Source organism: Rhipicephalus microplus, chromosome X, assembly GCF_043290135.1.
Source record: "Rhipicephalus microplus isolate Deutch F79 chromosome X, USDA_Rmic, whole genome shotgun sequence".
NCBI classification, from domain to species: domain Eukaryota; kingdom Metazoa; phylum Arthropoda; class Arachnida; order Ixodida; family Ixodidae; genus Rhipicephalus; species Rhipicephalus microplus.
In genome coordinates, this window is record NC_134710.1 from 423,986,544 (window position 1) to 424,009,129 (window position 22,586).

The 22,586-nt window shown below is 44.9% G+C and overlaps 1 long non-coding RNA gene across 1 annotated transcript in view; it reads right to left on the reverse strand.

The window, feature by feature from the left end:
- The window catches only part of LOC142776536 (uncharacterized), a 172,195-nt gene extending 150,162 nt beyond the window's left edge, over positions 1-22,033 (reverse strand). The window contains exons 1-2 of the long non-coding RNA XR_012887614.1: positions 21,896-22,033; positions 14,499-14,583 (exon numbers count right to left, since the gene is read on the reverse strand). This is a non-coding gene — a long non-coding RNA (uncharacterized LOC142776536). The remainder of the gene's footprint in view (positions 1-14,498; positions 14,584-21,895) is intronic.
- Between the last annotated feature and the right edge of the window lie 553 nt (positions 22,034-22,586).

The window sequence follows — 22,586 nt, forward strand, 5'->3', positions numbered from 1 at the left end:
CAAGAATCACTCCTCATACTCCACCAATATTGATTTGCCAAGGTTCATTGTGTTTCAAAGCAGGCCTTCGATGAGGCAGCCCTACTCAGTTCACCTAAAGGGCCTAGCTGAGGAAACTAGCGTGTCACTTGAGCACTGTTCATAGGCTCCTGCATCATACCCGCCCCTGTGGCAGTGACAGATTGTACAATGCGATCTGTCTTTCCGAGAAGTTACAAAATACGCGCCCATTGCCCATATCCGAACATATTTGCTGGAACTTCAACACAAATACACACGTCCTGAGTGTTTACAGATGCCTATATATCTAAATCTTCTTTGTCCTATGCGGCTGTGGGCCCATCCTTTCGGAGGCTGGCCCTCTACATACAAAAACAAGTATCTTCACAGCGGAAGCTTACACGATACTTTTGGCTGCTAAACACATCAAACAAATACAACTAAAAAAAGCAGTAATTTATGCGGACTCCCTCAGTGTGGTAAAAGCGCTGCAAATTCCTGAGAAAACCCTGTCCTCGTATCACTTTACTCTATTTTATGCACACTTTACACACTCAAACAACGTGTCGTAGTGTGTTGGGTGCCAGGTCATCATAAGATCTATGGCAACGTGATGGCGGATCAGGTTGCTGCATCCGTTTACGAAAGCACTGCCACTACGCTACACTACTGCCAGCCCAGCCCTTGACCTTAAACCATTTCTCAAACGAAAGCTCAGGGACTACTGGTAGAGGAGTGGGGTAGACACAAACAAAACAAATTACACGTTATTAAGCCACACCTTGGTCATTTGTTTTGCCAGTATCGAAATAACGTCATACAGAGTCAACACTAACAAGGCTCAGGATGGGATACACATGCACGACACACTCATATCTCTTGTCTGGTGGCAATCCATCTTTTTTTGGCGGATAAGGTGAAGAACTCACAGTTCTTCAAATTTTAATTAAGTGTGCACAATTAGACACTCTAAGAAGACAATGCTTTCCATTACCCTAACGACAACGTATACCAATACACCCTGCAATGTTCGTTGGTAGGAAACCACTTTTCACTCATAAATCTGTGCTAGGTTGTTTAAGAGATGCCCGCTTTTATCATGTAATATGCCCAGGCATTGCGTAGCGCGACCTTCTAAGAGAGGTTGCTGCTTCGGTGGCTAAATTGAAAAGCACTTGCGTCGCGCCACATGGACACAAGGGCGCTGATGAGGCATTGTGCTGGTGTCAAATATCTTCACACATGCTTTTATTGTCAGAACCTTTCGCCACACGTTTTTACTATACATTTCACGTCACTTTCAATATTTTATTACTTCTATGTTTTACCCACTTTAGTGCAAGGAATTTTAAGTCCCTTATACTCCCACCGAACATTATCATTGTTCACGTATCGTCTCATGACCTGGCGCTCTTTGGCCATCAAATGGCCCTTGCACCACAAAACACCACACATAATCATCATGTGTATAAAAAGCGCACACTTTTCACAAATGGAGGCTGTGCAACGATTGAAGTGGCCTTTGTGCGCCTGGTAACTACAACAGAATCGTTCCGACGAAACTCAAAGGCTAGCCAAGGCGTGAAATTCTCCCCACTGCAAGATAAGGGAACGTGATCCAGCATACACCCCTTTATTTTCTATGCGGGCTAAAGTACGCGTGAGAGATGAGAGTTGCTGCGCACTCACTGCGCCATCTTTCTGATAATGCTGAAAACACGACAGTTCCGCCACGAGTTGCCCGCCAACAGCGGTAAGTGGTGGATATGAATAGCTTGCCTGTTTGAACATTGCAGCACGTGCTTTTCTGATGCTCAGTGGTTAACGCCTCGCATTCACGACGCGGAAGTCCCGCGTTCAATTGCGAGCGCAAAAGTCTTTCTTTTCTGCTTTTTTTTTCTTTTTTTGCGTTTTCACATATATATATATACATTCGTATATATATATACTGTGCATGACATCGCCGATGCCGGCGGCAAAATCCGGCCGAGAGTGTCCATATAATTGCTATCGCAATTGATCATGTAATGTCCTTAATTTTGCGTGAATCTCTTTTACACAAAAGCAACAAAAGCTTCTATTAAACTTGTTTATTGAAATTTTTTAGGCAGAATTACTAAAAAAATTTCTTTTAACGGCATGGTATTAGAACCCCAAAGTGCAAAGCCCGTAACTAAAGTTGGTAGAACGTTGGTTGGCCGTTTGTAGATTGTCACTATCCATTTTGTAAGGGCGTACACCATCACGCGCAGTCTGCGTCGTTCGGGATGTGATAGAACGATAAGTTTCCATCTTTTCACCGCAATACTATGCATTGCGGCTTGAGCACTGCTTTGACCGACTCTTCTCGGCTGAGCCCGGCCCAGCGCAAAGACTTTGCGTTCTGGCCCACCCAATTCCGACCCAGTGTTTTTGAATACGGCCCGTACCCAGCCCTGTCCACTCTCCGTTTATTGTGAAGGTGCCTTCCTCGCAAAAATATATTCTAGCAAGCGTTTTGGAACTTCTTTCAGTGTCACGACTTTATTTGGTGCGCTCTTTGTATGCACTTTTGTTTAATTACGCCCGTAACACAAATACTTGCAATGTAGTATATAATATATTTGTCGGTATAGTTGGCTATATAACGTAGGAGAGGCGATGGCGTAGCATTTAGAGCATCCACCTCGCATGCAAAAGGTCCGTGGGTTGAATCCCGGGGCCGCGCAGTTCGCAAACGGATAAAAAATCTGCGTGGTGATGGAACTGCATTAAGAAGCCTGGGGTGCGACCTCATCGGTGACGACCACCGGTAACGCACTCCCTCAACAGAGAATGATTGGCCACCCTGTTGCAGTATCGGGCCACTGCTTCCGACATGCATACGCCGATTAACTCATGGTCCTCAGTCCCCACCAGCTTCGAAGCAACTGACCATAGTGGCGGTCAGATCTGCAACGCAGCAGAGGGTGGTAAGAATCTCTGGACTACAGGCCGCCTTTGGAACCTGAACTTGACAACGTTTAACGCTAGATTCTTATATAGTGAGGGAAGTTTATCTGTACAATTCGAGGAGCTAGGGGGTGTTATTTAGGATATAATAGCGCTCAGTGAGGTTAGGAGGACAGATGAGGCCTATACAGTGCTACAGAATGAGCACGTTCTTTGTTATCGGGGCTTAGCTGACAAAAGAGAACTTGGAGTGGGTTCCTAATTCACATAAAAGTAGCTGGTAACATAGAGGAAAACTATAGCATTAATACAAGGGTGGTAGGTATTGTAAATAACCTCAATAAGAGATACAAGATGGAGGTGGGACAGGCTTACACGCCTATATCCAGCCATGATGACGCTTCAGTTGAAAGCTTCTATGAAGACGTGGAACTGGCAATGAGTAAGGTAAGAACACAGTATATTATATTTATGGGAGACTTTAATGCAAAGGTAGGGAAGAAGCAGGCTGGAGACCAGGCAGCGGGAGATTATGGCATCGGTACTTGAAATGCCAAAAAAGATCTACTAGTAGAATTTGCATATCGCAATAATTTACGGATTTTGAATACCTTCTACCAAAAAACAAGGAAACCGTAAGTGGACATGGAGGAGCACTAATGGTTAAAATAAGAGCAGAATAGACCTTTTAAAGGGCGCACACCCAGGCACCAAGCAGGATGTGGAAGTGGTTGGCAAGGTACGATGCAGTGATCATAAAATGGTATGGTATCGAATTCGCGAAGACTTGAAGAATGAACGACAGAAACTGATACGCAAGAAGCCAATCAATGAGCTAGCACTGAGAGGGAAAGTACCGGTATTCAGAGTCTCCCTTCAGAACAGGTGCTCAGCTCTTATTGAGAAAACCAACTTTAGCGTAGATACGATGAATGATCATCTGACGAGTATCTTTAGGGAGTGTAGAGTGGAAGTTGGAGGCGCGGTAGTTGGACAGGAGACTGGCAAGCTTTCCCCGGAAACGAGAAATCTCATTAAGAAGCGCGAAAGCATGAAAGCCTTAACAGACAAAATCGAACTGGAAGAGCTTTCAATGCTGATTAATAAGCGTCAGCTACCCGATGTAAGAAGGTATAACATTGAGAGAATTGAACATGCTCTGAAAAACGGAGGAAGCGTCAAAGCAGGGACGAGGAAACTTGGGATAGGCGAAAACCGGATGTATGCACTAAGGACGAAGAAGACAAAATAACTACCAATATGGATAGGATAGTTAAAATACCGGAGGAGTTTTACAGAGATCTGTACAGTACCCGAGACAGCCATGACCTTAATACTATAAGAACTAGCAGTAACCCAGATGACAGCCCACCAGTAATGATAGAAGAAGTCAGAAAAGCCTTGGAGAGCATGCAAAGAGGCAAAGCTGCTGGTGAGGATCAGGTAACATCAAATCTGCTCAAAGTGCTCAAAGAAGGAGGACAGATTGTGACGGGAAGAGTACCAGAGTTTTGGAAGAATGCTAATATCATCTTAATACTTAAGAAAGGAGATGAGAAGTACTTGAAGAATTACAGGCCGATCAGCTTGCTCTTTTTAGTATACAAGTTGTCTACAAAGGTAATTGCTAACAGAGTTAAGAAAACATTAGAATTCAAGCAACCAAAGGAACAAGCAGGATTTCGAACAGCCTACTCCACAATAGACCACAATCCTACCATCAATCAGGTAATAGAGAAATGCTCAGAATACAGCCAACCGCTATACATAGCCTTCATTGATTACGAAATGGCGTTTGAATCAGTAGAAGTATCAGCAATCATGCAAACACTGCAGAATCGGAGCGTCGATGAAGCATGTATAAACATCCTGGAAGAATTTACAGGAGATCAACTGTTGCCATAGTGTTCATAAAGAAAGCAACAGAATACCAAACAAGAAGGACGTAAGGCAGGGAGATACAATCGCCCCAATGCTATTTACCGCGTGCGTACAGGAGGTTTTCAGAGGCGTAGAGTGGGAACAGCTAGGAATAAGAGCTAATGAAGAGTACCTTAGTAACCTGCACTTGCCGATGACATTGCGTTGCTAAGTAACTCAGGGGATGAATAGCAACTCACGATTACGATTTAACAAGTAGAGCAGAAAGGAGGGTCTTAAAATAATCTGCAGAAAGCGAAAGTAATGTACAACAACCTTGGAAGGGAGCAGCGGTTTGAGATAGGTAATAGTGCACTTCAAGTTGTAGAAGAATATGTCTACTTAGGGCAGGTAATAACCGCGGAGCCGAACCACGAGATTGAAGTAACTAGAAGAATGAGAATGGAGTGGAGCAAATTTGGCAAGCACTCTCAAATTATGACAGGTAGATGGCCACTATCCCTCAAGAGGAAGGTATTTAACAGCTGTATCCTGCCAGTACTTAGCTACGAAGTAGAAACCTGGAGACTTACAAAGAGGGTTCAACTTAAATTGAGGATGACGCAGCGAACAATGGAAAGAAAAATGGTGGGTGTAACCTTAAGAGACAAGAAGAAGGCAGAGTGGATTAGCGAACAAACGGGGGTTAATGATACCATAGTTGAAATCAAGAGGAGAAAATGGCCCTGCCACAGTGGTCTTGTGGCTAAGGTACTCGTCTGCTGACCCGCAGGTCACGGGCTCGAATCCTGGCTGCGGCGGCTGCATCTCCGATAGAGGCGGAAATGTTGTAGGCCCATGTGCTCAGATTTGGGTGCACGTTAAAGAACCCCAGGTGGTCGAATTTTCCGGAGCCATCCCTACACTACAGCATCTCTCATAATCATATGGTGGTTTTGGGACGTCGAACCCCACATATCATCATCATCATCATCATCATCACCAGAAGAGGAAATGAGCATGGGCCGGGAATGTAGCGTGTAGACAGGATAACCGCTGGTCATTAAGGTTAAATAACTGGATTCCCAGAGAAGGCCAGCGGGTTAGGGGGAACAGAAGGTTAGGTGGGCAGATGAGGTTAGGAACTGCGTGTATGAATTGGAAGCAGCAAGCACAGGACCGAGATAATTCGTGGAACATGGGAGAGGCCTTTGTCCTGCAGTGGACGTAGTCAGGATCATGATGATGATAATGATAATGATGATGATATCACGTAGGCAGTCCTAACCACAAAACACTATTTTGGCATTTTGAAGAAGCACTAGAAAATATACGACCCACATAAGGTGTGGAAAATGGCAGACACCTATAGTTTGAGTCTACATAAATTGCATGCGAGCAGTGGCTGATGAGTAAAACTAACATGTCTCCCGCAAACGTTATGTATTATAGCTATTCTTTTGCAACATTCACAAGAAGGTGAAGACACGAACACCACGGGCGCAATTCATTCCGCCTTGCAATAAAAAGATCACACCATATCTATGGGAACAGTGATGATGAGTGGGGCGAAGCGTTTGTCCGACCGTGCGTTAGTTGGTGTAGCGATCCGTGTATCCGTACGGTTGTCCGTCTGTGCGTATATCCGTGCGCTTGTCCGTCCGTTCGTGGTGCGTTCGTCCGTACGTTCATCTTTTTGTCCGTCCATGCATCCGACCGTGCGTGCAGCCATCCGTCCATGCATCCGTCAGTTCGTCCTTCCGAGTGTCTGTTCTGTTGCACAGAGTTTATATTGAATGAACGCCATCTAGGGAATGAGTCGAGAAATGTTAATGTGACAACCACATCTCTATTTGCACATAACACTGCAGTATTGTAACTACCCCCCTTTTATGTAATGCCCAATGGTCTTTTAGAGTATCTAAATAAAATAGATACACTTTGCGAGAGTCTGCTGGTTACGCCTGACGCAGTACAAGATTAGACTAAAAGGAACTTTGCCCATTAAAGCAAGCTCTATCTACTTCTGGGAGGGATATAGTAGGATGGGCAGTGTTACTAAAATTAAAGCTGTAATATTGACTCCTCGGCTGTCTCCAAGGCATAATATCTTTTCAAGCTCAAAACAAGGTTTTTTCCACCCTTTTTTTACAAGTAGCTGCCACTACAGTTCTATAATCTGTCAAAGTGAGCTACACACTTAAGCAAGCATGCCACCATCCTCGTTTTAGGGGCGAAGCTCATTAGGGTGTGGGTTGTTCCCTCTTCAATAGTAGTAGTAGTAGTAGTAGTAGTAGTAGTAGTAGTACTACTACTAGTAGTAGTAGTAATAGTATTAGTAATAGTAGTAGTAGCAGTAGTAGTAGTAGTAGTAGTGTGTAGCCACCTTTAGTTTTCGAACTGCTCAGTGGAGTTCTGCATGTATATGCCCTTGGAAATAAAATCACTAGATGACGGTAGTGGTTATTGTACAGTTGACAGACAGACAGACAGACGAACGGACGGACGATTTCATATAGTTGACGGATGGACAGAGAGACAACCAGACAGACGGATGGATGGACGGATGCTTCACCCCACTCATCATCATTCACTCCGCAAGAATGCTGTGAATTTTTTTCCCTGAAAATGCCTATCGCGTCTTCTTACGATGGCAGTCGATCTTTGAAATCGTTATGTTTTGTGACAAAAGCTCTCTGAGGCCTTTATTAGCGCTCAGCACAGTGCCGTCTACAACATGGCGTACGTTCAAACAGTCCAAGAACAAACAAGCTTCAGCCCAATTATCCTTCATCGTCTGTTCAGTTCATGCCACCCGCTAATTTTTGCATTCTTCCGTAAAATAATTACACAATTATCTTTCTAATATAGTCCGCAGGCAGCCTTTCAAAGTCCGTATCATCCTTTCACGAATTGTTTCCACAATAAATTGCGCTGACCAACAATTTTAACTATATTTGCATAAATGTAGAGAAGTCCTAAAACAATGCATCTTCAGTGTGCAGATGTTTCAAGAGCGCTTGTTTCTTATCGAAATATAAAATTCTGTGCGGTAAAAGGTCAGAAAGCCTTCAGAGATGTGTTAGCGACAACGCCGTTTCAAATATGTGCACTGCACTAACCTGCACACGTTTAACGATGAAAATATACCCTTTCAGGGTAAAGTGTCCTCCGCAGCTGCAGGCACAAACACCGTCAGCATTGTTGACTTGACGCAGCTTCGATCGGAACACACTGTCTTTTAGGAAGGTGCTGTAGCTCTTAAGTGAGCTTTGAGCGAAAATCGCTCCCATGCATCACAATCGCTGCGCACTTGTTTACCACGTAGGGCTCGTCTTAGTGACCACAACCATTCTCATAGAGTAAAACCGCCATAAAAGCTACCATGATGCGGGCATCAATGCATGTCACTCGAATACAACTCTGCATATTTTTTATATGACGGCAGCCATTGAGGAAAGTTGTCGCCTTCTAAAGTTGTCGCATTATCGAAGGGAGAGCTGACACCAAGAGTGTCTTTGTCTTCAGCTCCCTCTTCAAGTTGAACATTGAAAGGAACATTGAAAGGACCCAGGCGATCAAAATTTCCGGAGCCCTCCACTACGGCGTCTCTCATAATCAAATGGTGGTTTTGGGACGTTAAACCCCACAAGTCAATCATGTAGTGTAAGTGCTAGCCTCACTGCTTCGCGTCTTCACATGGTTCGATTTAGTGGGACATGATGTAATTACTTTTTCGTGCCTGGCTTCATACTTTTTGCACATGGTTGCACTGTTGTTTCCTTCAAAGAAAAAAACAACACTCCCAAGATCTTTCAGTGATGTCTTTGGTAGTGCAACGTCTTCGTGACCGTTTCGGGAATCGATGGCTTTGTTGAACCCTCATATACCGATGTCCTGCTTCGGGAATGTATTTCCTGCAATACCACTGGTATCAGGTTCAGAAACCCGCTGGGACAAGAAAAACCTTCTTTGTCTATAAATCCCTCTACCGGACGCAGCTATGACTACTCGCATAATGTCCCACTCTTCGTCGCCAATGATGGTCCTTGGAGAGTCGACTGGCGTATAGTGCTCTGTTATTTGACACTTAAATACCTCCGCTGTAATTTAGCATTACTTTTCAGAATGGGTGCTACGCAATCAGAAGACTTACTCCGGGTTCGCAGGTGGCACTTTAAAAAACAACTGCACCCGGCAATGTTTTATCTTCTGCTGTGATGACTTCATGAAGATTATTCGTCTTTGACGATTCAATGATGTCGCCGCAGATGAAAGGAATGACGACAGCTTCTTTCTGCACTAATTATAACAGTAAAAGCAGATATAAAGCAAGCTTTTAAGCACAATAAATAGGCGGTTGAGTAAAATAGACAAATCAAAGTTCTTTTTACGAAAAGTCTATAGCAAATTTGAAATTCTTGAAAGGTGACCACAGGTAATCGCCGAAGAGCGAGGAAATCTAGCTGATTTTTCTGGCGAAACCAAAACCTGCGCACCAAGCAGCTCATGTATCATTCACTTTAAAAACACCCATGATGATAAGGCAACAATTTTTAATTATGTAATTGCTGCTGTAAATAATGTTTCTGCACATCTGAAGATGCCTTTCACGAAAGTAAAGGGAATGGGGCTGGCTGCACGCGAAGGCCTCCTATCTTGAATTTCTTCAAGCACCTGGTATTAAGACCCAGGCCATATACGGGCCTATCTCATGCCTGGGCTTGGCCCAAGCCCGAAGTTCATGGGCCCCATGCCAGCCCGGGCCCGATGCAACAATGCCTTACCTGGCCGACCTGTACCGCGTTTTCGGGCTGGCCAGAGCCAATGCAGTATTCTAATTGCGGCACACTGCAATGTTGTGTAGACATTGCTTTCTTAGTTTTTCAGCTCACACGTGCGTCATGGCAAAAATAAAGGAAATATACGGCTGCTTCTCAACACGCACAACGTGGTAACAAGTCCCCTTTCAAGGTTCACCTCAACAGTACAGTTTTAAGGTCAGATGCTCGGTGGCGAATGCTCAGTTAAAGTCGCGAATAGGACGAACCGCATCGAAGGTGACGACTGTCTGTAGCGCTGACACACTCCCCTCACTCGCCTTGTCTGTTCATACATTGGTTGCCGTGGGCGCCAAAGGTTGCTCCGTGAAAGAAGGCGTCGTCTCTAATACAAAAGTTGGATTAGTGCTGACAGGCACTTCGGGCACATCCCAGGCCCTTGTGGCCCTTGAGTCATTGGCGTGGCAGACGGGTGTCTGCATTCTCGGGCTCCTTCAAGGTCGGGGGCGTGACGCTGACTCTTTCCGGCCACTCGCTGCTACGCCAACGACCACGGGAGCACGAACACGGCAGCTCGCCGAGGTGAAAACTCGCGTAGCTGTCAAAGCGTTGCAGTTCTGGGGCAGGACCAAGGCTGCCTCAACCATCCGTCGTCCTCTCCACCTCCTGGCCAACGTACTCCTTCGAGCGTACAAGCGTTCCAGTTTTATCGCATGGGCGGAATCACATCTTTGTCATCTCTTTGCTCTTCTCCAGTTCCACTCACTTTCTGTCTAATCTTCTTTTTCTATTTCTCTTGGCATCTGTGATAGATGGTGACATATGGTATTACAAAAAAACATTTTTTACAAGTGTCATGGAAGAAGGAAGTACCAACACCCGTCCCTCTATTTTTATCTATAACGCACGCGCACGCACACACACCAACCATATATATATATATATATATATATATATATATATATATATATATATATATATATATATATATATATATATATATATATATATATATATAGTGAGGAGTCCCACCTGCAGTTTCGTTTTCATTTTTTTGTTGCTGGCAGTGGGGTTCTGCATGCTGAATTTACATCCTCTTGACTTTGTGGTTGTTGAACGCTGAACGCTTCTTCACGAGATTTTGATTGGGAATGTATCTGTCTTTGTGGAACTGCTCAGCTGAATACCTTCAATGACTGAAATTTCCCTGAAAAGTCGTGGTCTGGTTTGGTTTCACGCACATTAGCCACCTCGTCTTGCCTAATTGAACCGATCGCGAAAGGCGTGTCGCGTCTCTCATCATCAATACAGACGTCAGCTGATGCAAAGCAATGTGGGCCAGGTATACAGCATGAAGCACTACGCAATTAAGGTGGTTCTGTAAAGGATCAAGCCCTATAATACCGGGAACAGATATAAAATATCGATCTCTTTGCCAATGGCAAACTTGGTAGGTAGGGTCTTTCAGGCAAACGAGCTAGATGCTTGTCAGCCCGCAGAGGCTTCACGTTCCGTGACTGGAGCTGTACATTTGTAATCGATGTTCGAACACGTTGCGTTGCATTTAGAAAATTAGCATAATGAATCAATCAATGACTTTCTATGATGATCTCTTGTTTGGTAACTGTGCTTGCTGCGGGAAGAATTTTCATCACTGTGTTGAGTGAGATAAAATAACAACAGTTGATGCCTTACGCTAATGTATTCATCGTATTCTTTAAATTGAGTGACTATTTCTTTTTTTATTTATGCCATGAGTCATCCTTAACAAATATGTGGGTGAGGTAAAATTTTAATACCTCCCCGGTTACGCAGTCGGTGAACTTTGTGACCATCTCGCGTTCCGTCTTGGATTCAACGGCGGCGTGGAGCTTGAATAGGTTGAATCAGTTTTGTGCGGGTCTGCCGTCCGCTGATTCGGTGTACTTAAGGATGTCAAGGTCAGCCGATGGTTCTGACTTGGTGAATACCACTGCGTTCTGCAAGGAGACGATTCGGTATTCTATGTATGGTCAGGGCGTCTTTTTGAGAACTGCTTCGATGATGAGCGACTGATGAAGTGGCAGGCAGGTCTTCATCCTGGCGACTTGTGGGACGCTATGTTGATTGGGATACGTGGCCCTGGCTGATAAATAACACAATCGTTTATGTCATTGTAACTTATTCCCTTGATATATATATATATATATATATATATATATAGAGAGAGAGAGAGAGAGAGAGAGAGAGAGAGAGAGGCGGTCTGATAGGATGACGAGTGGGGTCACACTATAATTATCAGGCGAAGTCTTCTCGATAACTATGTGAGGCCGAATGAAGTGTGGCTGAAACTTGTTACACAGACCAGGTGTACGAATAGGTGTGAACGGGAGCACCTCGTCACCAGGTCGATCTTGCTATCGCACTTTCGTGTTGACGCGACCACGACCGCGACTCCGGGCTAGTCTTGAAATGTATTCCTCGCTGGATGACGGAGACAAGTCAACGTCACTGATGAAATAGGAAACGTCGAAAAAGAAAGTAGGAGAACGCCCGTAAACGAGGTAGAACGGCGAATATGCGGTGGTGCGCTGAATGGTCGTATTGTAGCCAAATGTGAGGAATGGCAGACAAGTATCCCAGTTTTTGTGATCTGAATTGATGTAGATGGCCATCATATCAGCAAGAGTACCGTGAAACCTCTTGGTGAGACCGTTGGTCTGAGGGTGGTAGCTTGAAGCTGTCTTGTGTGTTATTCCAGAGGCGCGCAATACTTCATATAGCACTTCTGACCGGAACACCCTTTCATGGTCACTCATAATTCTGTGCCATGGCGCGGAATGATGGCGTGCAGAACGAAGTCGGCAACTTCCGAAGTAGAGGCAGTTGATACAGACGTTGTCACCACGTAGCGTGTCAAGTGGACTACGGCGGTCACTATCCATCGTTTGCCAATAGATGTGACGGGAAGAGGGCAGTAAAGGTCGACACCTACAACCTCAAATGACGTTGTGGGGCCCGGAATTGGCTGCATAGGCCTGGTGGATACAGGTGTTTGGATTTTACGACGCTGGCACGGGACACGGGAACTGACGTAGCGTGCAATGCTAGTAGAAATACCAGGCCAGCAGACGCGACTTTGAATGCCGTCGTGAGTTTGTCGAATACCAAGATGTCTGGCAGTCAAATCGTCGTGGAAGGCTTTAAGCACGTCAATTCGAAGAGAGCGTGGTAGCCCAGGAACCCAGCTTTGACCATCTGAGTGCGGTAAATGTGAGGGTACAGAACTCCATTCTCCAGCCTAAACCACAAGAGTTGACGCGATGCCGCGCGTTCGGTGAATGGGAAGCTCCTGGGAGCTGGTTCATAATACGCCTACAGTACGAATCATACAACTGGCACGAGTGAAATGTGTGCTTGTCGTCCGAGAATAGCTGGTCTATTGAGGTGAGCGCGGGCGCTACAGTAGAAGTGATGGCCGAACTTTGACCGATGCTGAGCTGGGTATTTGGTAGCGGGCAGCGCGAAAGGGCGTCGGCGTCTTGACGTTTTCTACCTGACTTGTAAGTGATATCGCAGTCATACTCCTGTAAACGTAGAATCTACCGACCCAAGCGCCCAGACAAGTTCTTCAGCGTGGAAAGCCAGCATAGGGCGTGGTGGTCCGTAACGATCGTGAAATGACAGCCGTGGAGATAGGGACAGAACTTTAGCTTTGACGACACCACAGCCAAGCACTCCTGTTTTGTTATGGTATGGTTCTTCTCGGTCGCAGTTAGTACTCTACTGGCATATGCAACTACTCTCTCATGTGAAGAGGTGTTGCGTTGGAGCAGAACAGCACCTATACCACGGCCGTTAGCGTCCATATGTAGAATGGTCGGTGCGGCCTTCTTAAAGTGGCGGAGTACAGGTTCGAACGTGAGGGCACACTTTAGGAGGGCGAATGCCGTTTGACATTCTTCCGACCACAGAAAGGACACATTGAAAGCAAGAATCCGGTGCAGTGAAGCCGCTATTAATACAAAGTTGTGTACAAAACGGCGAACATAGAAGGCGAGACCAAGAAAACTTGGCTACTCCTGCAGCCTTTCGGGGCACGGAAAGCGAAGCACCGCAGCAATTTTGTCTAGATTCGGCCGAATTTTGTCTTTGGTCACGATGTGGCCCAAAACGTTGATAGCTTTTGTGGCGAAACGGCATTTTTTTGTGATGAGTTGGAGACCAGCGGCGGCAAGACATGTCAGAACGTTATCCAAACGTTGTAGGTGCTATGGAAACGTTGAAAAAAAAATGACGATGCCGTCCAAGTAGCAGAGGCAGGTCTTTCATTTGAGGTCGCGCAGCACGGTATCGATCATTCGCTTAAATGTAGTGGGTGCGTTGCACAGCCCGAAAGGCATAACGTTGAATTCGTATAGCCCGTCAGGGGTCGCGACTGTCGTTTTCTCTTTATCCTCTTCGTGCATAGAAATTGGCCAGTATCCGGAACGCAGGTCGAGGCTGGAAATGTATTACTCGCCTTTTAGAGAATCATGGACGTCGTCAATGCGAGGCATTGGGTACAGATGCAGAAGACGAGTGATTTTGTTGAGCGCCCAGTAATCAACGTAAAACGCATGGATCCATCCTTCTTACGAACCAGAACTACAGGCGACGACCAAGGGCTAGATGAGGGGCAAATTACCTCCCGTTTGAGCAGGTGAGCTATGTTTTCTTCGATAACCTTTCTCTCAGCAGGAGACACGTGATAGGACTGGTGGCGTACAACAGATTTTCCGACTGTGTGGATTTGATGCGTTGTGGTATTAGTGTAGCCCAACGTCGAGGAGTAAATATCGAAGGAACTTGCGTGTTTTTTTAACAAAGCAAGCAGCTGTTGCGTCTGTGAAGGTATCAAGTCATTGCTAATGGCTGCAGTAAAGGCGGAAGAAGAAGCAGGCTCACCACTATAGCCGTCGTTGGAGGGGACGGCATGAAGTGGCACGAGGCACGCAGGCTCAGGATCCGTGACGCAGGTCACCATGGTATTCTGAGGAAGTAGAATTTTTTCGAATGTTATATTCATGGCGGTGACAAGTGCGGAACCTTAGTAAAAGCGAACTACGAACTACACCGGAAGCGAGAATGAAGTTGCACGGGCCTGATGGAGAAATGTCAGTCCTAATTTGGAATGCAGTTTTTTCTCGAGAAACTGCATCACCTAGTTTTCCGAATGACTGGCAGTGGCGAATGAGGCAGGCTGAAGAGGGGAGGAGGAATTGCAAAAGGGTGAAGTTGAACAGTGTCTGGAGTTCCGGCTGTTCCGAGGTGCACTCGATGTGGGTGTACAGGGAGACCGGTGTGGAGGTGATGAATGGTGTTGACCTTGATAGTACGAAGTATCTCGTTCACGCATGTCGTAACCGCGGCGCTCGTCTTGCTGCCACGTGCGGCAAAAACGAGAAATGTGGCCACGATACCCCCAGTATTAGCAAACTGGGCGAGATGAGCGCCAGGGGAAAGAGTAGAAACCATGTGGAGTGCCTGAAAAGAGTGCGGTCAGGTGTGCGAAGGAATAGTCAGGCAGGACCGAATGAAAATTGAGGGGAGAAGTTGCAGCGACCGACGCGTACGATGTTAGCGGCAACGTCATGTTTACTTCGCTGGGAAACGTAACAGGAACCTGCGCGTAGGCTCGTATGGGCCGAGACGGGGGTGACTGGACGTGAGCCGGACAGTTCAGAGATGTCAGTTCGTTCCTTATAATGTCGCGTAATGCCGCTCCAGTAGACGGTGGAGAACAGGGTGGAGAAGGTGAGAAACCCATGCTCTGCAACTCTTCACGTATTATGTCTCTTATGAGTGCACGGAGAGGTCTGTTTGTCGTAGAATACTGTTCGCCAATGTCTGGTTGTAGACTAACCGAGTCTAGAGTATCGAGGCGCTGACATGTCGTGACGACGTCAGCTATGGTAGCCGGGTTCTGAGCAATCAGTGCATTGAAGGCGACAGCACCTATACCCTTCATAACGTGGTGTACTTTGTCGCACTTTGGCATGGATGATTCGGCACGCCGGCAGAGCGCAAGAATGTTGTGGTATCGGAGTTTTGGTTCCGGTTTTGAAACCGCTTTGCTGGTTACTAGAGGGTGTTGTACCTATGTATATGAAGATAATGAAGATATTGAGCTTGAATACAGTCACCCTATAACATACAGACACGCTATAACAAATAAATACAAATATCTGGGCGTATGGATAAGCAATAGACCAAGTACCTACGGGAACACGAAATATATGTGATGATTACAGGTAACAGGAATGCAGGAGTGATGAAAAGCAGGCTGCTGTGGAATTACAATAGGTATGATGTGAGAGGAATATGGAAAGGGATCATGGTTCCTTGTCTGAAGTTCGGCAATGTGGTCTTGTGCATGAGGCCAGAAGTTAAAGCAGCTTAGAAATTAAGCAACGGGGAATAGGTAGGCTTGCCTTAGGAGCTCACGGGAATACACCAAATTAGGGAGTACAAGGTGATATCGGATTGACATCATTTGAGGGCAGGAAAGCTAGCAGCAAGATAAAACTCGAGAAGTGATTAAAATAAATGGGGAGGAGCGTTGGGCTAGGAGGGTATTCAGCTACTTGTACATGAATTGAGGAAGCTAACCAAAAAGTTGACTTGTAAATACTTAGAAAACAGCAGGAGGTCAAACCGAGAAGAATTATCAGTTAAGAAGGTAAATGAAGCTGAGACCAATGTGTGGAGAATCGGCATGATTAAGAAGTTCGCACTAGGGATCTATCGAACTTCTGAGCAGGAAATTGCCAAGGAAAGGATCTATGACAATACTCGGGGTAGTTTTCTATTGTTCAAGGCGAGGACGGGAGTATTGTGAACCAAGACATATCGGGCCAAATACGAAGGGGTAGATATGTATGCAATGCGTGTGAAGACGAGGAGGAAACTGCCGAACACTTGGTAATGTTCTGTAAAGGGCTTCACCTAATAGTTCAGGCTGATGGTGCAGAGTTTTTCAAAGCACTGGGGTTTAGGGACAGGGAGGGCAAAATAGACTTTAAGCGGGTAGAATTAACTAGAAGAAGGTTATCTGAGTTTGGCTAAAGTCAAAGCACGAATGAAAATTAAACCCTTCACTGCAAAGTACCAGTCCTCAACTTCTCTATTTAAAGAAAAAAAATGAATCCTATTTTTGGTTCACTAACACAGGCAGCACAGAACGTTGGCCCAGTGTTGGCTATAGTTCGGCAGTTAATGGCCCAAGAATGGCCCAGTTTGACGACGTACCGCACTAATGGCTGAGCCAGCCGAACAGAACGGCGATGTTGAACCAGCATTGACAACGTACCGCCAATAATGGCTGTGCCAGCCTAATAGAACGGCGACGTTGGACCAGCATTGACAACGTTCCGCCAATATTGGCTGTGCCAGCCGAATATAACGGTGATGTTGGACCAGCAGTCAGAACTTCCCGCCATTATTGGCTGTGCCAGCGTATTAGAACAGCCACATTGGACCGAGTTGTACCACCAGCAGCCAATATGGGCAGAGCCATGCAATTAGGCTGGCATTATTGGCCCATCGTTCGAACGTTATTGCCAGCGTCGGCTAAAGAGTCAACTTCGTTGGCATAAGATTGGACCGGTATGAGATTATTTCTGCGTCTGCTACTTTTGGCGCTGTTCTGGTCCCACTCGAGTGCCAATTTTTCAAGTTCGAAAGAGTAGTATGCCGGGCGCATGAGTAAGATATTTTTGTCTTTAAATCATGCACACATAGTTTATATATTTATTTATTCAAAATACCTTACAGGCTAACGGAAGGGCATTGAGTTAGGGGGGCATCAGTATACAAACAAAATAACCATAAAGGAGAAATGCGGACAATATATATATATATATATATATATATATATATATATATATATATATATATATATATATATATATATATATATATATATATATATATATATATATATATATATATATATATATAGGCAGGCATGGTGGTTGAGTGGCCGTAGCGTTGCATATAGTCTAGTAGATCCTCCGTGAGCGGTCACAACGTGGTTTATTTCGACGTTTCGGCCTAGAGTCTTGATTGATTGATATGTGGGGTTTAACGTCCCAAAACCACTATATGATTATGAGAGACGCCGTAGTGGAGGGCTCCGGAAATTTAGACCACCTGGGGTTTTTTAACGTGCCCCCAAATCTGAGCACACGGGCCTACAACATTTCCGCCTCCATCGGAAATGCAGCCGCCGCAGCCGGAATTCGAACCCGCGCCCTGCGGGTCAGCAGCCGAGTACCTTAGCCACTAGACCACCGCGGCGGGGCAACCGGCCTAGAGTCTGGCCTTCATCAGGAATATTCCTGATGAAGGCCAGACTCTAGGCCGAAACGTCGAAATAAACCACGTTGTGACCGCCCACGGAGGATCTACTAGACTATATATATATCTATATATATATATATATATATATATATTTATATATATATATACATATATGTAATATCAAAAAAATCAAGGTGCAACAGCGTTATACAATACTAGAGTGCAAAGAAATCAGGTTGTCAAGAAAAATTTCACGGTTACAAATGGATACAACAAGATTCGGAAGACCATTCCAATATGCAATGGCTCGAGGTAGTGATGATAAGTTAAATGCCTGCGTGTGACCATAAATACGCATAAAACTACGTGCATTGTAAATGCGCTGGGAAGTGCGTGCAGGAGAAGTGGAAAACAGTGAATTTTGCTACTATAAATGTACCTATGAAACAAACATAAAAGAGTAATGTTGCGGCGTATTTCTAGTGACTGAAATGCAAGGTCTTGTTTTATTAGGGTAATACTTGAAAGATAATCGTATTTTCCGGAGATGAATCTCGCTGCCCTATTCTGGACGGCTTCCAACATGCGTACCAAGTAATCTTGATATGGTGGCCATGTAGATGATGCGCACTCTAGCTTTGGGCAAACATAAGTAATATATGATAATGCGCGTACGTTAGAAGGAGTGTTGCACAAGTTTCTGCGGAAATAACCGAGAGATTGAGATCCTTTCGACGAGACAGCTGCTATATGTGAAGTCCAGGATAGATCCGATTTAAGGTGAACGCCTAAATATTTGTTAGATGGTGTAGCTGACACAACTGCGTTATTATTCTTATAGTGAAGTGCTGAATTGGTATGCTTTTGAGTGAACGAAATTAACTTGCATTTAGAGGCGTTAAGGGACATCTGCCAAGTTTCTCACAACCGAAAGGTTAGGTCAAGGTCATTTTGGAGAGCGGAATGATTATTAAAACATTTAATGTTGCGGTATATGGCGCAATCGTCAGCGAACAACATAACTGTAGATGAAATGTTATCGGGCAAATCAATATTGTATATTAGAAAAAGTAACGGACCTATCACACTGCCTTGGGGAACACCGGATGTGACGTCGCAAAGGTTAGATGAAATGTCGTTGATCACCGTATGTTGCTCACGCGAAGAGAGGAAGCTTCGTAGCCAAGACAGGATAAATGAATCAATACGGAGTGCGGCCAACTTAGAGACTAAACGACAGTGAGGGACAGTATTGAATGCCTTGGCGAAATCAAGGAAGAGGCAATGGGTTTGTTCGTTAGCGTTCATATTAAAGTGAAGGTCAGTCGTGAATTGGAATAACTGAGTGTCACAAGAGTAGCCTTTTCTAAAGCCGTGCTGATGGGAGAAGAAGTAGTTGTCTGATTCAAAGTGATCGTAGATATGAGAAGCCACGATATGTTCAAGTACTTTGCAAGAGATGCATGTAAGTGAAATGGGTCGATAATTACGGGGCGAGTGCCTGTCACCGGACCTAAATATGGGAATCACCTTACCAAACTTCCAATCCTTAGGCAGTTCGCCTGATGATAGCGAATGGTTAAATAGGAGAAAGAGGAAGCGGATGGAAAGATCTGTGGTGTTATTTAGTATTTTAGAGTTGATGTTATCAATACCTGATGAAGTAGAAACCTTAAGATTCGTGATGAGTTGGGCTATACTTTCGGCAGTGACAATAATTGGGGCCATTAAAGCGAAAGAGTGATCTGGAACAAATGGCACATTGAAACAATCTTCCTGTGTAAACGAAAAAGCGAAGTACTCATTGAAAGCAATAGCGGAAGCTTCATCAGAAAGCGGCGTTAGTTCACTATCGTGCATTGTAATGTGATTAGGGGACTTGTTGTACAGTGAAATTATTTGCCAGAACTTTATGGGGTTATTTTTGAGAAGTGACGGCATGTCCTGCGAATAATATTTCTTCTTAGCTGTGTCTAAGGCTTTACGATAGTCTTGTAAGCAGACCTTTTATTTATCCCAGTAGGACACAGAGCCAATGCATTTTGCGGTATCAAAGAAACGTTTCTTTTTATTTCGTAATGTTCGAAGATGTTTAGTAAACCAAGGGTTAGTTTTATCGTTGGATGCAGAGATCAGCAGCACAAGCTGGTCAACTAACTCTAATATTTTTTCTTTAAAAAGAATCCAGTTTTCGTTCACAGTTCGTGAAGCAAACGAAGGCAAAAAAGTTTCTGATAAAAATCTTCGAGCTCCGACGTGAATTGATGAAACTTAGCACGGTTGTAATCCCGGATTGTTTTTCTCACTGAGCCTGTGGTTGATTTGGAAGTCAAGGAGCTTGTGGTCGCTATATCCTTCTATGTAAGAAATCGCTCCAGTGGTTTCTGGTGCATTAGTGAAAACAAGGTCAAGTATGTTAGTACCACGGGTGCATTGGTGAACAACTTGTGATAAGTTGTAATTGAGGGTTACTTCGAGAAAATTTGATGAGGCATCACATGTGGTAGTCATGGTAGACCAATCAATGAGCGGGTAGTTGAAATCACCAAAAAGGTATATAATGTCAGCTGAATAGAGTTGCGTAGCTCGTTCTATGCTGTCATGAAGATCTTTTAAGAAAGAGGAATGGGAGTCCGGTGGACGATAACTATCCCATAAGTATTTTTGCATAAGTTGTAACGCATGCAGTCCAAGTTATCTCTGTAGAGGGGTTAGTATCAAGGGAACTGATGACACTGTCTTTTTTACTGCTATTAGGACGCCTCCTCCTCTTCTATCGACACGGTCACGTCGATATATGTTATAGTTGTGTTTATCCGGGAACAGTTCTTCGTTGCTTACGTCAGAATAGAGCCAAGTCTCCGTGAGTATTAATATGTCGGCATCACTATCATCTAAGTAAAAACTCAACTCATTCCTCTTGGGGAGTAGGCTTCGAATGTTAGTAAAAGACACAGATAAAGATGGCGACTTAAACTTACTCCGCTTACGCGCGTGCTCGTGTTAGCCTCTAGCTATCTCGCAGACAGCACAACTAAGTTGCTAGAGTGATCGAAAACGTAGGTGTTAGTGTCAATGCGAAGTTTATCAATGGATAGCATAAAGCGTTTGTTTTGAGCTTTTGCGTATTCCAGAAGTTTTTGGCGAGTTTGACGCGTTTTCTTGAAAAAATCTTTGTGTATGCAAAATTTAGTTCCCTTAAGCTTACGCGAATTTGACAAAATTTGCTCTTTGTCTTTGAAAAATGCTAAGTTTACAATTGGCCTTAGTTTATCTGTGTTAAATCTGCCCAGTCTGTGCACGCACTCTAATTGTGGGCTAGTTATGGAAATACCTAGGTGGTCTGAACAAAACTTCACTATCTTATCTTCTGAGACTGCCCAGTTCTCATTGGGGTCATCTTCAATGCCGAAAAATAGAAGGTTAGACTGACGTAATCTATTTCGTGCATTGTCGCACCTACTCGTAATTTTTGACAGTTGGTTCATCACATCGCGCAAAGCGTCAACAGAGCCAGAAGGGGCGGCCACAGACCGAGTAGCAGTGATTTCTTCCAGTGAATTCACTTTGGTACTCAAACTTTCAATTTCACTGTCTGCTGCTTTTATTTTATCCGACATGGCACGGAGGGCGTCAGCATTCGCACCAGCCCCATCAGCAACTCAATCAGCGTTGGCTTTTTTAAGCGTTTCTGCTTTGCGTTTTAGCTGTTTATTTTCAATCTCGGCGGTAGCTTGTTTTGAGAGCAAAGCTTCGTAACTTTCCTTCAGATCGCGGGTATCAGTAAGGGCTAGAGCACATGCGTCGGTCTGCGTCTTATTCATAGGACCAGGAATTGATTCCACATCACCGGCTAGGATTAATAAAAGTTCACGCATGGCACCACATACGTACATGCAAGATAATAATCGCTTCAAAACACTCCTAAGCTCAGGTGGGCACACCACAAGGAAGCAACGGTTGCTACTTCTTATGCAAGAAGCATTATTTAAGTAACCAACCTGAAACAGCAAATGCCGTAAGCATGGCATCCGTCCAGCGGTGTCAAGCCCAAACCACCAAGTCGCAGACTGACGCTTAAATAGAGCACTGCACTGTCCAGCCATTGTGACAGAAGAGCCATGTTGTCAGGCGAGAAGATCGCTTACACCCATGTTTGGAAAACCGAGCGTGACTGGTTGCCATTCCAGAAGCCAGGAATAGGGTACCAGCCAAGACGAGCCAGAAACTCCCCTGTGCGCAGCACAGCTGAGGTCAGTCATTGATTGATTTGTGGGGTTTAACGTCCCAAAACCACCATTTGATTATGAGAGACGCCGTCTGCTGAGGTCAGTCAGCCAAGAGGCGTTTCCCTTTCGCGAGCAGGTGAAATCAATCACTGCGCGAGGAATGGGCGTCTAACACAGTGAAGTTGGACGGTGAACACGGTGAAGTTGATATGCATGATTGTTGATTGAAGCTGTGCAAGGTAGACTATTTTACTGATAAACATTTATCGAGTTTGTCGCCTGTCAGACGTTCGATGCGGTGCTTTTGCAGATGAAAATCGTGCAGATCTTTGCGTTGAAGCAACCACGGATGTCACTGCCATACGTGACCCACTTCGACGTGACCCGGCGCGTGCGTGTGCCAGCGTTCGTTTCGTCGCATCACACCGGCGATGCCACGCCAAGCGCTTTCAATTTTGTGGAT